The 17,162-nt window shown below is 37.9% G+C and overlaps 1 long non-coding RNA gene across 2 annotated transcripts in view; it reads right to left on the bottom strand.

Annotated features, from left to right (window-relative positions):
- Positions 1–17,162, bottom strand: part of LOC141505980 (uncharacterized) — a 139,871-nt gene that overhangs the window by 1,658 nt on the left and 121,051 nt on the right. The gene's annotated exons all lie outside the window — the stretch shown is intronic.

Raw genomic sequence — 17,162 nt, 5'->3', positions numbered from 1 at the left:
TTGCTTAAATTTGTCTATTAATTTAAAGTGTTTTTCCAAACTTACATATTTAATTGTGAATAAAACTCTATCTAGTGCCCTGTATGACTTATCCCTAGCGATCTCTCCCCCTTCGTTAGTAATTGCAAAGCTTCATTAAGAGCACATAACTCAGGGCAGCTAGGTGGCACAGTGGATAGAGCACCGGCCCTGGAGTCAGGAGTACCTGAGTTCAAATCCAGTCACAGACACTTAATAATTACCTAGCTGTGTGGCCTTGGACAAGCCACTTAATCCCATTTGCCTTGCAAAAATTCAAAAAAAAGAGCACATAACTCAAAAGTCTATGCTGACAATGGTTTTGGCAGACTCCCGGCCTCTATCAAGGCGATTCTTTTACTAGCTATTATAGCATTCCCATTCATTTTTTTTCTCCTATGACTCTGGAAGAGCCATAAAACATTATAACAAAAAAAGCAATATTTTTTAAATCCCTTAATTCAATTACATGTATTTTCAGATACTTTGTACAGAAGATTAGCACATTAAAGAATTAACCAATTTAAAGAAACAGTTAACATTTATCTAGCAATTGCTTTCATATCAAACTATCAAACTTTTTAATTCATGGGATTTATTACTTTTCCAATCAATTCACTGTTAGATGTTGCAAAAGTGGCAATCTAATGCAATTTTCAGATTACACCAACTTTATTTAAACACGTATCTCCTTATAGACTTCAAGCCTCCTATACTTTTTCTCTGCTTACATTGAATTTCAAATCACTTTTCAAAGTTACCAAAATCTATCTTTTACTTATACAAAGTTAAACCTGCTCATACTTTCTTTCTACATGCTAAACCAACTTCCATAATTCACAAATGGTTCAAAAATGCCAAAATGTCTCTATATGCCTTTTCATTTTTCCTTGCAACCCTTTTTTCTCTTCCCAATTCTTTCAGAGCCCATTACTCAGAATGAACTACTTGCATTTTCCCTTAATATATTGCTCCATTATAATTTTCCACTAACTCTTTTGATTTTAGTACATACTTTTACAAGATTCCACTTTTCACAATACATTTTTCCATTCGAAGGTTTTAATATTTAACAGTTGATTTTACTTGGTTTAACTTTCAAGACAGTCACTCAGAAATCCCACAGTCTAATTAGAATATTCCCTGCTCCCCCAGTTCAAATAGAGTAAATCAAATAACTTCTTTCATAATGGGACAGTCCTAAATCTTTTCTGGAGAGGGGGAGGAACTTTCTGTTCTTAAATCCTCACTTGACCCATTATTTTCTACAATAACTAACATTATCAGAACCTATATTGATAAGCTCCTGAAGCTGTAATGTTACCATATCATTCTGGTAAAAGATTAACTATTTAGTTTCCCTATTTCTGGCATTTCTTTTTTTTTTTTTAGTTTTTTTTTTCCAAGGCAAATGGGGTTAAGTGGCTTGCCCAAGGCCACACAGCTAGGTAATTATTAAGTGTCTGAGACCGGATTTGAACCCAGGTACTCCTGACTGCAAGGCTGATGCTTTATCCACTACACCACCTAGCCGTCCCTCTGGCATTTCTTTGTAACCAAATTATATACTTTATTATTAACCTGATTTTCTTGTCTTTCTAGAATTTATTTCCCCCAAACCTTCTCAAATTAAAATAGCATTTCTTTCTGTTATTTGTTTATTAAAAATATTTGGTAATATACACTGTCTCTTTCCTGATTCTTATAACTCCAAATAAATTCCCTTTTAACACTTGTTTTACCTAGTCTTCATGAAACAATTCTCTCTCTGAGCTAGTCTTTTCTCTAAATTCTCCTTTCTGCTAATTTCAAGGTCAAGAGATAAAAGCCAGGACTGCAGGTGGACAAGCTGTGGAGAGCGGTGAGGAGGAGGGGATATATTCTGGCAGCACAGAAGCACAGCAAAGAAGGGGGGTGAAGAGAAAAGGTCAATAGTATTTTATCAGTTTCTGCACTTCCCCTTTTCCTTGGGAACCATGGAGAACATTCATAAGCAGTCTGTAAGAACTTTTCTATTTACTTTTTGTTCATTTCTAAGCCCTTCAGCCAATTTCTTTGTTCTTTTTTAGTATTTATTTTTTATTTATTTACACATTAATAAATAAAATGTTATTCTTGTGAGAGTAAACATAATCCTCCCTCCCCCCCCACAAAAATATAAAGTCTCATAAGAAATAAAGTGAAGAAAGAGAAAAAAAATGTGCTTCAGTCAGTGCTCTGATACCATCAGCTCTGTCCCTGGAGTGGATCGCATTCTTTATCATAACTCCATCAGAGAAATTGCTTCCATATTTTTCCATAGTTGCTGTTGCTGATTGTAATTCCATCCATCCATTTCTCCCCACGACCATTTATTATATTTTCTCTCTCCTTTTACTCTGTCCCTCTTCAAAAATGTGCTGTGGAGCAGTCGAGTGGTGCAGTGAACAGAGCACTGGCCTTGGGGCCAGGAAGCACTAAGCCTACATCCCACCCCAGAAACCCATGAAACCACCCAGTCCCATGGGCCCAGACAGCCCACCCAATCCTACCACCTTACAAAAAGTAAAAAAGAAAATGTATTACATCTGATTATCCTCTCCCATTAACTTCCCTCTCCTCTGTCACCTAGATCCCTCCTTTCTTCCCCCATCCCCTTTCTCTTTTTTCTTCAAGATTTCTATACCCTATTGAGTGTGTATGCTGTTTCCTCACTGAGTCATTTCTGATGAGAATGTAGGCTCCTTAATTACTCCTTACCTTCCCCCTTTCTATGCCATTGCAAAGTTATTTCTTGACTCTTTTATACAAACTATCTTAGCCTATTTTACCTCTCCTTTCTCTTTCTCGCAGGACATTTCCCTTTCATCCAATGACTCTATTTTTACATTATATTATAACTTCATATTCAGCACCCCTCCTGTGCCTTGTCTATATATACTGCTTCTAACTGCTCTAATAAACGAAAAGGTTCATATGAGTATTATCAGCATCATCTTCCCATGCAAGAATACATGCAATTCATCATCATCTTTAAATCCCTCATAATTTACCCTTCTCATCCACCCTCTCCATGCTTCACCTGAGTCCTATACTTGAAGATCAAATTTTCTGTTCAGCTCTGGTCATTTCAAAAGGAACATTTAAAATTCCCCTATTTCACTGAAAGTCCATCTTTTCCCTGGAAGAAGATGTTCAGTTTGTTAGGTAGCTGATTCTTGGTTGCATTCCAGTTCTTTTGCCTCCTGGAATATCATATTCCAAGCCCTTAATGTAGATATTTCAAAGGCCTGTGTGTGATCCTGACTGTAACTTTATGATATTTGAATTGTTTCCTTCTGGCCACTAGAAATATTTTCTCTTTGACTTGGGAATTCTTGAACTTGGCTATAATATTCCTGGGGGTTATTTGTTTGGATCTCTTTCAGGAAGAGATTGGTGGATTCTCTCAATTTCTATTTTTTCCCTCTGTTTCTAGGACATCAGGGCATTTTTCCTGTAGAAATTCTTTAAAAATGAAGTCAAGGCTCTTTTCCTGAGCATGACTTTCAGGTAGCCCAATAATTTTTAAATTCTCTTCTGGATCTGTTTTCCAGATCAGTTATTTTTTCAGTGAAATATTTTACATTTTCTTCTAGTCTTTCATTCTTTTAGTATTGAATAATTTTGTCCTGATTCCTTGAAAAGTCATGAGCTTCATTCTACATTTGAAGGATTTGTTTTCTTCATAGAGCTTTTTTATCTCCTTTTCCATCTGGCCAATTCTTCTTTTTAAGGCTCATGCCTTGAGTTCATACTCAAGGAAATGTGACTGTTCAATTTTTCAGGGTATAAACCACTCAATAATCACTCAGAACCCAGAAGTCTTCATTCCTCTTTACCAAGTGTTAATAGGCATGTAGATACCCTACATGGGACAGTTAGATAGCACAATGAATAGGACACTGAGCCTGAAATCAGGAACACCTCAGACACTTACTAGCTGTGTAACCCTGAGCAAGGCAGTTAACCCCAGTTTGTCTTAATCCATTGAAGAAGGAAATGGCAGTTTTCACATGCTATGGCACACAGGGATGACAAAGAGCCAGACATGACTAAATGATCAAACAATATTTCCTGTATAGAAAGTTACAATCAAAATCCCAAATGATAATTCATATCCCCATAATCATACCAACCTGATAAGACTTTTGATAAAACCTTTACATGAGATGGAATGTTTATTTCCTCTAAAGATTACCATCATTTCTAATGAAGCATCAATTCTTCTCTTCTAATAAAAATGGCATCAGAGTTGGCTATGCCTAGGATTAAATGTGCTTCAAACTTCTTTCCTCAGTCCATAGCAGTGGAAAAGGTGGAGGCACAGTATTCCAACTCCAGTGGACTCACCAACAGTTTCTCAAAACTAGAGCTATATTTTAAGAATAGATCTTGAAGTCTAAATCTCATACTTAGACACTATATTCTTTTTTTTAGTTTATTTTTGTTGGGTTTTCTTTTTTTTTAGTTTTTGCAAGGCAATGGGGTTAAGTGGCTCACCCAAGGCCACACAGCTAAGTAATTATTAAGTGTCTGAGGCCAAATTTGAACTCAGGTACTCCTGACTCCAGGGCCAGTGCTCTATCCACTGCACCACCTAGCTGCCACTAAACACTATATCCTTAACCAGTTGTTTACTCTCATTTGTTATCCACTTTCTCTTTCCATCAGAAAAAAATTATAAAAAGGAATGTCAGTTATTTAGGTACCTCTAAGAGGAAACTTAGAATGTCATAATTTGCATAATTCTGAAAACATAATATAGTACATAGAATGACTGAGTTGGATAAAAATGACTTTAGGATCCCTATGTGAAGACCACCCCCTCTCTTTTCACTACTCTATTTTTACTCCCAGGAAACATCCTGTTTTCCAAAGTTAGGTCTAGCAAGCAGGTAGTATCCTAAACTTGGCATGACAACAGTCCTTTGTACTCCACACTCTGGATGAACTCTGGTGCAATAAAATCCCAGAATTGTTCCACACCAGCCCATATTGGACCTAATCTTGGATAAGCACCTTTGTGTCTGGACCAGGTTCCAGGCATGAAGCCTGCTATGGCTTATACTTGCCTCATTATTCCTTATTGACACAGCTACAGCTCACTGAGCAACCTCTGGTATATGCATCAAGGTTCATTCTCACTGATCTGGCTCTCCTCAGTCTCTTAACAAACACTGCCATTCACATCTAGTGTCCATTCTCCAACAAAATGAAGAATGCATTTTTGCTTATAGTCACTCTTAGCCTTTGGGTTTGATTTGTTTTAGTTTTCAGAGTTGACAGTTTCAACTCTCAGGTTCCCAATTTTTTTCAGTTAACTCTGATCATTTGTTTTCAGGGTTTGAAAATCAGAAAACACATTTTGTTAAAAATAAAGATAGTGGTGACCTGGGAAAAAGAGAACACAGAATAATAAGACTTTAATCGAACTTAGAAAATGTGAGAAATGTCAAATCTAGAAAATAATTTAAACCTAGAAAGTGTTGGGAGTGTAATCCCACCTGAAGTCCTGGGGGTGGAGTGGGCCTTTAGCATGAGACACCTGGGTGTGGACTCTGCCATGTAGTCTAAGCGAGATATCGTGAGGCTGCACCTTAAACAGGATAGGCTCTGCAACAGGCTGGAGCACGCAGTAGGAGGACTTAGGGAGTGATATATAAGAGGGACACAGGAGGAAGTAGGGGATTTGAGATGTAACAAGCAGGAGGGCCATATTCACTGCAAATGTAACCAGTAAAGACTTGCTTGTTAGATTGCAACCGGGTGCTCTGTCCAGTTTATTGCCCTCCATCCCCAAGGAGAGTCCGTGATGTCTGAAGACCAGAAAGAGATATGTATCCAGGAGACGGCTCGAGATAGGACCCCAAGCAAGAAAGAACTCTAAAAAAATCTAGAATAGGGATTCTTAACCTTTTTCTATCATAGACCTATTCAGTAAACTGGTAAAGCCTACAGATTCCTCTTAGAATAATGTTATTAAATGTGCAAAATAAGATTTAGTATTACAAGAAAAACTAACTATATTGAAATACAATATAAATTCACAAGTTGAAAGTTCAGAACCCTAAACCTAGCTCAATTTCCTAAGAGGAATGAACTAAGCAAGGTCACATGGCAGAGCCAAACCTAGAACCCAGAATTTTTAAGCACCAGTCCAGTTTTCCTTCCTCTGTATCAACCCTTTTTTATAAGATATAGTTATGTTATTTGCTGAGTTATCCTTCCTTCAACATACGATTTTAATTCTTCCCCTAGAAAGAAATTCACTGCTAGACTTTTCTCTGTCAACCACTTTTTCCCAATAAATTTTTCTTTTTTCCTGATAAACATTTTCATATTCTTAAATCTGAATGCTTCTTTGTACTCTTCATGGAATCTGAGTGAATCAGAAGGGCACACAGTCAGATAGGAAAAATAGCACAACTGGCTCTATGAATATACCAAAGCAAAGCTATGGGATGGGGGCTCTTCTCAGATGCTCTGAATACAAACCTCTCAGTTAGATCATCAGCAGAAAAGGGAATCCTGAAGATAGAACCTGCATGACTGGACAACAACATGGCAGAAAGAGAAAACTAGATGTATTTGAGCATATTCCTGGAAGAGGCTGGTGGATAACCTGAGCTCAGGAGTTCTGAGTGGAAGTAGAAGTAAAGCTAGTTGGGTGTCCACAGCAAGTTCAGTGTCAATATTTTAAGTCCTGGGAGGGAGGAACCACTAGGACCCATATGGAGGGTTGGATTGAGTTAGGATGTAAATAAAGTAGATCAAAAGTCTTATGCCAGTCAGAAGGGTTTTCAAGCTCATGAGTAGCTGCTGATCTTCCAACCTAAGATAAGAAAACCAGGAAGGTAGGAAAGAAGGGGGGGGGGGGTGGTACAAATAGAGGTAGGGAGAAAGCTCACAGAAGACTAAATACAAGTCTTTGTGCACAGCTGTATAAAAAGATTTACATGCATGTAAAATGAGGATGTTTGGATTAGGTCATCTCTAAATTACTGTCCAATTCTAGATCATATGACCTAGACATTTTCCTAAATACTTGAAAGCCAAATATACATACATACATATATATGTATTTATGTATGTATATTTAAATGTTATTACATGTGTGTAAATGTATAAAATTTGACTGTGTGATTGGGATCCTGAGAAAGCTAAGGCAACCTCAGTCATAAATTAGCTTCAATAAAGATTTATTAACAACCAGCTGTGCACAAAGACTTGTATTTAGTCTTCTGCGAGCTACAGATATTAGATAAGACATGGTTCTCTTACCCTCATACAACCTATAACCATTTGAGGAATATAAAATGTTTAAATATTGCAATATAGAGAGGAAAGTACTGGGTTTTGAGTCAAAGATCCTAGCTCTGATACATTTTCTACTATTTACTTCTCTAGGCTTCAGCTTAATCTATAAAATAGGGATGATTGGGGGTTGGATCCAATAACAGCTAAGATGTCTTCCAAATCTAAATCTTTGATCTTTTGCCCAGACAAGGAAGAAGTATGATATGGAGCTGGTATAGGATCAAGGAAAAAAAATAGATAAAGTCTTTCCTTGGATCCATAATACTGTGTGACCTTGTGGCAAGTTATTTAACATCTTACTGCTCTAGACAAAAGATACTTAATCTGTCTTGTGCTATGGATTCTTTGGAAGTCAGGTGAAGCCTACAGACCCCTTCTAAGAATTATGATTTTAAATAATTGAAGAAAATGTTAAATTTCAGTTGAGGTTAGTGAAAAATAAAAATTTAAGATTTTTCTTTCCCAAATTCATGGACCTCTTAAAATCCTTCCATGAACACTAGGATAAAAATCCTAATTTAGGTAATTCCCATAGACTATAGTTTTCAGAAAAGGTAACCCATCTGAATCAGTAGGAGTTTCTTTATCCTGGAATTCCTTATCTCAATATTGTCACAAGTTCATTTCCTATCCCCTATGTGTAGATAATGATCTAGTTCTTTGTATTCAGTAAACATTATCATGTGAGTCTTATGTCTGTCATAATATTATCTAGGAAACAACCCCTATTCTCAGGGAGATTACAAGATAGAGAGGAAAATCAATTAAAATAACTATTGCACAAGAAAGAGGGAATAAGGGGCTAGATCCATGTAAAGTTCTGTGAGAAATCTGAGGAAGGAGAATTGTCTTTAGTGCAGAGGATAAGGCGGTTGGCCTGGAAGGGGGAAAGCCTGAATGTATGACCTTAGGTAAATCACTTAATCCCCTCTGCCTGCTTCAGAAGACGATTGGGAAGATCAGATCAAAATATATCAAATAACTTGGGATTTGTAAAGCAGAGTGCTTGGCACAGAATAGGCACTTTGACAAAGCTTGTTTCCATCCCTACCCTGAGGAGATGGCAGTTGAAAAGGATCTGGAAGGAAAGGTGAGAACTTCAATAGAATAAACAGAACATGTACTGTTCCAGGAATGAGAGAGGATATAAGTAGAGGGAAGGAAAGAAAAAAGTACAATAACTATAAAAGATGGAGGAGAATCCTAATTATATGGAACATGAGTGTAACACACATCAGAGTAACCAGGCTTGCTTGATTGGAAAATCAAAATAGATCATGGCCAGGTAGAAACACTGTATGATGGGGCAGCTAGGTGGCACAGTGGATAGAGCACCAGCCCTGGAGTCAGGAATAACTGAGTTCAAATCTGGCCTCAAACATTTAATAATTACCTTGCTGTATGGCCTTGGGTAAGCCACTTAACCCCATTGCCTTACAAAAAAAAATACAAACTACAGAAACACTGTATGATAAGTGCCAAAGAAAGGGACCCCACAGCAGCTCTATCTCAGCAGTTTTGGAAATTCTATGGGACAACTCAGTGAGTCTCAGTTAAGATGACAAATGTCCATGGTTATTATGGGTTGTTTAAAACTCACTCAAGGACTTCTGGTCAAGATGGAGGAGAGAAGACAGGCACTGAGTTAAGTGCTCCCTGTGTCCCTTCAAAAATAACATGAAAGAAACCTTTTAACAGAAACTTGATCAACAAAACCCAGAAAAAGAAGCTAGGGAAACACCTAACAACAAGGTCTGTCTCAGGGGAATGTGGGTGCACTGGGAGAGGAGAACAGAGCAGAGACTTTGGTGAGAGGCAGGTCAAGAAACAATTTTAGCCTCAGAGTCTCTGGCCAGGGGGGAGGGGAGGTCTGTATGCCTGGAAATCCAGTTCGGTGGGAGACCTGAGCTCCATACTTTTGGAGCACTCTTCCAGGGACAAATGGTAGCCCCCTCGAACCCCCCCATCTCCTCAGGCACAGGTGTGGACTAAGGAGCCACTCAGCTGAAAGGGAGACTGGTTTCCAACCCATTATTCAAGGTCAACTCGGACCCTGCTGCCCCTCCTCCCTCCTTCCTTACTCCCTCCAGGATTGTGAGAGGGTTTCAATCACTCCAGAGAAATCAACCACCACCCCCTACTGGCTGGCCCTTGGAATTACTAAGCCAAGTGAACAAAGCCTCTTAGGGTCTTCAAAGAGCCAGCCCTCTCCCAACACAAGATTCTAGAAAAATGAAGAAAAACCAGCAAAAAGGGGGACCCATAGAGAAATATTTAGAAGGATCAAATTCTAACTCAGAGAGATCTAGCACTTCTGAGGAGAATATAAATTGGTCTCCAGCCCAGAAAAACTTCCTTGAAGAAATCAGGAAGTTGTTTAAAAATCAAATGGAAAAGAAACCCAAGGGAAAATTAACACATTGCAAGAGAAAATTAACACCTCACAACAAGAAACACTGGAAAATACAACTTAACAAATACAAAATGAGAATAATTCTCTCAAATCCTCAATTAGGCAAATCAAAAAGAAAGTAATTCTCTCACCTACACTTGCGCTAATGGAAAACTTCAAAATAGAATTGCCCAACTGGAAAAGGAGTTGCAAAAGGTAAATGAAGAAAATTCTTCTCTAAAAAAATGGATGGAATCTGTGGAAACTAATGACTTCATGAGACAACAAGATTCTGTTAAACAAAACGAAAAGATCAAAAACATAGAAGAAAATGTAAAATACTTCATCAGCAAAACCACTGACCTTGAGAACCAATCAAGAAGGGACAACCTGAGAATTATAGGACTTTCTGAAAACATTGAAGAGAAAAAAAGCCTGGACTTAATACTACATGATTGAGTACTGGAAAACTGCCTTGATATCATGGAACCAGAGAGCAAAATGGTTATAGAAAGAATACATCAATCCCCTCTGGAAAGAGATCCTAAAATGAAAACACCATGGAATGTAGTGGCCAAATTCCAGAACTATCAAATAAAAAAGAAAATCCTGCAAGCAGCCAGAAAGAAACAATTTAAATATCAAGGAGCCACAGTAAGGATTATGCAGGACCTGGCTGTATTAACATTAAGAGATCAAATAATTAATTATTATCAAATAATTAATAATTAATAATTACCTAGCTTCGTGGCCTTGGGCAAGCCACTTAATCCCATTGCCTTGTAAAAACTAAGAGAGAGAGAGAGAGAGAGAGAGAGAGAGAGAGAGAGAGAGAGAGAGTTTGAAGGGGTCTGGAATGAGATATTCCAAAGAGCAAGAAAGCTTGGAATGCAGCCAAGAATCCACTATCTGGTAAAGCTGAGCCTTCTCTTCCAGGGGAAAAGATGAACATTTAATGGACTGGGAGACTTCCAAGATTTTGTGATGAAAAGACCAGAGCTAAATAGAAAATTTGGACATCAAACAGGAGGCTCAAGAGACACATGAAAAGGTAAAAAAAAAAGGGTAAAGAAAAAAACTGCTATCCAATGAGATGAAACTGGCTATATCCCCACTTAGAAGAAAGATTCTCATAACTCTTGAGAATTGTAACTCTATTAGAGAGAATATGTTTAGTCAGAAATGATGGACACTCATGACTTGTCCATGAGAATGCTATCCAATAAGATGAAACTGACTATATCCCCACCTGGGAGAAAAACTCTAATAACTCTCAAGAATTGTAATTTTATTAGAGAAAATATACTTAGCCAGAAATGATGGACACTCATAACTTTTCTGTGACTCAGATAGAATTATTTAAAAACAATATCTCCTTAAAAAGTGGGACAGTAACAAGATGGGAGGATAATACATTATATTAAGAGGTACAAAGACCTATTGCAATAGAGGAGAAGAAAGGAGGAGGTTAGAACCAGACTTGGCTTAAAGTTAACTTACACACACTCAGTTAAATTAATAAACTTATCTTTCAAGTATTAAAGGGGAAAGGGAAGGGGGTGGGAAGGAAGAGAAAAAGGGGAACTAACAGAAGAAAGGGAAGGAGGAAGGGGAAAAGGGAAATGGGGAAAGAAAGGGGAGGGGGTTGATATAGGAGGGCAAACACACTGAAAGTGGTGATATTCAGAAACAGTTCTATTAGAAACCAGGAAGGATGCAAATTCAAGGAAGCATGGAAGGATTTGCATGAACTGATGCTGAGTGAAATGAGCATAGCCAAACATCGTACACCCTAACAGTGGTATGTGGGAGATGATCCACCTTGATGGACTCGCTCGTTCCATCAGTGCAACAATCAGGGACAGTTTTGGGTTGTCTGTGATGGAGAATACCATCTGTATCCAGAAAAAGAGAATTGCGGAGTTTAAACAAAGACCAAAGACTATTACCTTTAATTTAGAAAAAAAATGTTATCTTATTATGCAATTTTGTGATCTCTTATACTTTATTTTTCTTCCCTAAGGATATGAATTCTCTCTCATCACATTCAACTTAGGTCAATGCATACCATGGAAACAATGTAAAGACTAACATACTGCCTTCTGGGAGGGGGGGGTAAGAATAGAGGGGGAAATTGTAAAACTCAAAATAAATAAATTCTTTAAAATTAAAAAACTCACTCAAAAGGAACTTTAAGACATAACATGAAACACCTAGTGCAGAGGGGAAAGGGGGAATAGTTTACAGAAGACTTAAACTTACAAGATATATACTCAAAGCCATAAAGTTAAAAAGCTAACTTGGGAAAAAGATTTTTCATTTCCTTAAAATACTCTGTAATCAAACAACTTAGACTCATTGTGCAATATTATGAGATCCAAAATGGAAGATTTTTATTGATCCAGAGTCATGGAGGCAGTGTCATATGAAATGACTTTTAAAGGATTGGGTAGGAATGAAACAGGATAAAAAGATGGAGTCCATTACAGGCATAAGAAGCAATGTGATCAAAGACAAATAGGGAGGGTTATACTGGCAAAGAGTAGTCCACATTGTATTGAAAAAATTTTGTTGTGATTCAGTCATGGCTAACTCTTTGTGACCCAATCTGTGGGGGGGTTTAGGCAAAGATAGCAGAATGGGTTGTTTTTAACTTCTCAAGCTCATTTTACAGATGAGGAAACTGTAGCAAATAGAGTCAAGTGATTTGCTCAGGGTCACTTTTCTAGTAAATGACTGAGGTCGAATTTGAACTCACAAAGATGAGTCTTCCAGACTCCTGATAATGTACTTTGTCTATTGTACCACACCTTGAAAAAAATTCCTTTTTCTTCTTCAAAAAGGCTATGAATTATGTAGGGCAAACATTATGATCTCCATTTTATAGACTGGATCATGAAGAAATTAAGTGATTTGTTATGCATCTAATTAATGACAGAGTTGGGATTCACAAACATGTCTTCTCACACTACAACAAAGGTTTATTCTTCACTAAGTTGCCTCCCCTACCCATAGAAGACAGGATTTGGACCAATAAAAGGAACCCTAGCTGTAGGAATTACTATAATGTTCAGCCATGAGTATGGCACCAACCCACACAGTGTAGCATGGTAACAATTCTCTCTCTCTCTTTCTCTCTCTCTCTCTCTCTCTCTCTCTCTCTCTCTCTCTCTCTCTCTCTCTTCTTACTAGCTATATTTGCACCCATTCTACAGATTAGACAACTCTAAAAAGGAAATGCCAAATTGCTACAACTCTCTTTCAGGGTGTTAGGGGTAGCCTTGGTATAGAAAAAGACAGGTATCAACTGTCACAACTCTAGTTCTTGATCTCCCACTAGTGCATTACCATTTAAGGAAATTATGAAAGATGACTGCATTAACTTTTTTTATATATTAACAATTTTTATTTGTTTTCCAATTATATATAATAGTAATATGTACCTATCATTGTTTGTAAGGTCTTGAATTTTACAATTTTCCCTCCCCACAGAAGGCTGTCTCTACATTATTTCCATGTTATACAATGATGTAAATTGAATGTGTTATAAGAGTAAATGTAAAGCACCCCCCAAAAAGATGAGAAACCTCAAGAATAGAGAGAGAGAGAGAGAGAGAGAGAGAGAGAGAGAGAGAGAGAGAGAGAGAGAATTGTACTTTAGTTTGTGTTCATATTTCACTGGCTGTGTTTCTGGGGTAAATTGCCTTCTTTATCATAAATCCACCAGAGAAGTTGCTTCAATATTTTTCCCACAGTTGCTATTATTAGCTGTACCTCTACTCTATTCCTTCATACTCTCATTTATTCTATTCTCTCTCTCCTTTCATCGTGCCCCTGTCCAAAAGTATATTGAATCTGAGTACCACTCCCTCAATCTTCCTTCTCTTCTATCACTTATTCCCCCCTTCCCTCCCCCCATTCCCCTTTATTCCATCCCTTTCTTCTTATTTTTCTCTAAGGTAAGATAGATTTCTATACCCAATTAAATGTGTATGTTATTTCACATCTGAGCCATTTCTGATGAAAATGAAGGCCCACTCATTCCCCCTTGTCTTCCCCCTTTCCACTCCATTGAAAAAGCTTTTTCTTGACTCATGAAATTTCTTAACGTCTTCATCTCCTTTACCTTCTTACCAATACTTTCCTTTATTACCCATTGATTCCATCTTTTTACTATATTATACCATTATGTTCCTCTCCTTCCTATGTCCTCCCTATATATGGTCCTTCTAAAGCTCTTATAAATGAGAAAGTTTATATGAGTTATCAAAATCTTCTTCCCATGCAGGAATACAAACAGTTCAATATCATTAAGTTCCTCATAGTTAGTCATTCTTGTCCACTCCCTCTATGGTTCACCAGAGTCCTGTACTTGGAGATCAAACTTTCTGTTCAGCTCTGGTTGTTTCAATAGGAAAGTCTGAATGTCCCCGTTTCATTGAAAGTCCATCTTTTCCCCTGAACGAGGATGTTCAGTTTTGCTGAATAATTGATTCTCGGTTGTAAAGCAAGATCTTTTGCCTTCCAGAATATCATATTCCAGTCCCAATGAGCCCTTAATGTAGATGCTGCCAGATCCTGTGTAATCCTGACTATGGAGCCACAGTAGTTGAACTGTTTGTTGCTGGCAGGTTTCAATGTTTTCTCTTTGACTTGGGAGTTTTGGAATTTGGCTATAATATTCCTGGAAGTTTTTCTTTGGGATCTCTTTCAGGAGGTGACTGGTGAATTCTCTTGATTTCTATTTTACCCTCTGCTTCTAGGATCTCAGGGAAATTTTGCTGTATTATTTCTTGAAAAATGAAGTTTAGGTTCTTCTCCTGATTGTGGCTTTCAGATAGCCCAATAATTTTTAAATTATTTCTTGTAGATCTCTTTTCGAGGTCAGTTGTTTGTCCAATGAGATATTTCACATTTTCTTCTAATTTTTGACTTTTTTGGAAGAGTTTTATTTCTTCTTTATTTCTTGCAAAGTCATCAGCTTCCTTTAATTCCATTCTGCATTTGAAGGAGTTATTTTCTTCAGAGATCTTTTTTATCTCCTTTTCCAGCTGGCCAATTCTGCTTTATAAGGCATTCTTCTCCTCATTTGCCTTCTGTTTTTCTTTTTTTCCCATTGGTCTAAACTGGTTTTCAACATATTATTTTCTTCAGTATTTTTTGTATATCTTTCACCAAGCTGTTGATTTGATTTTCATGATTTTTCTGAATCACTCTCATTACATACACAGGCTACCCACCCAGTTAGGAAAAAGTTAAACTGATGTCAAAGATATTGTTATTTCAGTAAGAAGCAGATCCACATCTTTCTCCTTTTGCCCTGAAGTCCTGCTGTAAGGGTTTGCTTTAGAGATAAGGAGAAACAAAGTAAGTTTGAGTCAGCCTGGAAATGATAACCAAAAGGTCTATGTGTCCAAGATGCCTGTAATCCTAATCCCTGGAAGGATACCTATCTCTGTGGCAGTTTCTATAGTCAAATTCAATGTGGTCCAAACTCTCCATTTTACAGATAGAAATACTGAGGCCCAGAAAGAAATGATTTGTCTAAAACCAAGTTCCCTACCTGATAATGTTAGTCCTTCATTCTTTTTTTTTTGCAAGGCAAATGGGGGTTAAGTGGCTTGCCCAAGGCCACACAGTTAGGTAATTATTAAGTGTCTGAAACCGGATTTGAGCCCAGGTACTCCTTACTCCAAGGCCAGTGCTTTATTCACTATGCCACCTAGCCACCCCTAGTCCTTCATTCTTGAAGAAGATCATGACATCAGGTGATATCAGGACATGCACATGAATTGGATGTGAGTCAGGGGAGTGTTGTGCTAAATCCCCTAAAATGATGACTTGATCACTCCTTCATTTCTTGGCCTTGGGGAATTAACTTTAGCTCACTGGGTCTTAGCTTCCTATTTATAAGATGGGAAAAACAACTCCTGTCTTGTTTCCTTCATGGCTGCTATATCAATATAAAGTGAGACAAGAGAAGAATTTTAAGTTTTAAACGATAAAAGATTTCTCTCTCATTAATGATGCAGGAGGGGTATGGAATCATAAGTGAAGAGCTAAAAGAGATCTAGGATCTGTCCTTTTCTACCCCATCTCTCATTTTATAATAAGCAAGCTAAGGTTCAGATAAACAAAATAACTCAATCAAGGATACAGAGAAAATTTAGAGAAGCAGAGGGGGTTTTGAGCCAAAGACTGGTCTCAGACACTAGCCTCACCACTAATCTATGGGCTTCAGAGTACTCTAAAAAGTCAGACCTAGGATAGAATTATAGAGATTATCCAGTTCAACTCAGTCTGCAGTAGAAGGACACCACTTTTCTTTCCCTGGAAAAAAGTCATAACAAACTTAGGAGGTAGGTTCTATTGTTCATCTTATTTTACAGTTGATGAAACTGAGGCAAACAGAGGTTAAGTGGCTTACCTAGGGTCATACAGTTAGCAATTTCAGGATCTGGATTTGAATTAAGGTCTTCTTAAGACCTGGCTCAGTTCTATATCTACTTCACCATCTATATATCACACACAAACACATATGCATAAATACACACATATAAACACACACATTGACAAAAACACATACATACAATGATGGAAACCTAATAGACAGGGGCAAGAATGAAGTAATATATAGGACACAGACAGCCTGGGCAAGATTCTAAGAGCACACACAAACACATACATACATATATGGATACCCAAGGGATGAGACCAGGAGAACAAACACAAGAGGAAGACTGGTAGAAGACAATATACAAGGGGAACTGAAGGAGGGGAAGTGTGAGGTCTGATGGAGAGAACATAAATTTATTAACTCAGTAACTAGTGAGGGTGGGAAAGGAGAAGAAAAGTCATAGTCCTCGGTACATAGAGATAGAAGTCGGTAATTGGGTGGGGCACTTGACTGACAAAAAGGACTTTAGGCAAGAAAGAAGAGGTCTAGTTAGGGCTGGCTTGGGGCAACAGGTCACCTGAGAGCATTATGTAATGCTAGAGGTGGAGCCCATGGCCCCTACATAAGGCAGTTTCTCAGGCTCCTGAGAACTCAGAACTCCCCACTGTCTACTGAAATCCTTCAGTTTCAGCTTCAGGTAGAAGTGAAGAAGTCTGAACATGAGGCCTCTTGGCATAGTCTTGCTGCTCTCCCTGGCTCTGTACTGCTGCTTCTTGGGTAAGTTTCTCCTTGATCACAGGGGATCTAACATTGGGGCCAGGAGCCCTCTGACAGCCCTTCATCCAGAGCCCAATTTGACTCTCATTGCATCCTAATGGAAATTTTTAAAGGTTAATGCCCAGGAACTAAAAATGGTGAAACAACTGCATAAAGAGAGTTCCTGAGGCTAGCTTTCTCTACAACTAAGTGGAAGGGAACAGGAGTATTATTAGATCTATTTTACAGAGGAGAAATCAG

Source organism: Macrotis lagotis, chromosome 1 (genome assembly GCF_037893015.1).
Source record: "Macrotis lagotis isolate mMagLag1 chromosome 1, bilby.v1.9.chrom.fasta, whole genome shotgun sequence".
NCBI classification, from domain to species: domain Eukaryota; kingdom Metazoa; phylum Chordata; class Mammalia; order Peramelemorphia; family Peramelidae; genus Macrotis; species Macrotis lagotis.
Note: the sequence above shows the minus strand (reverse complement) of the source record. Positions and strands in the feature narration are given on the sequence as shown.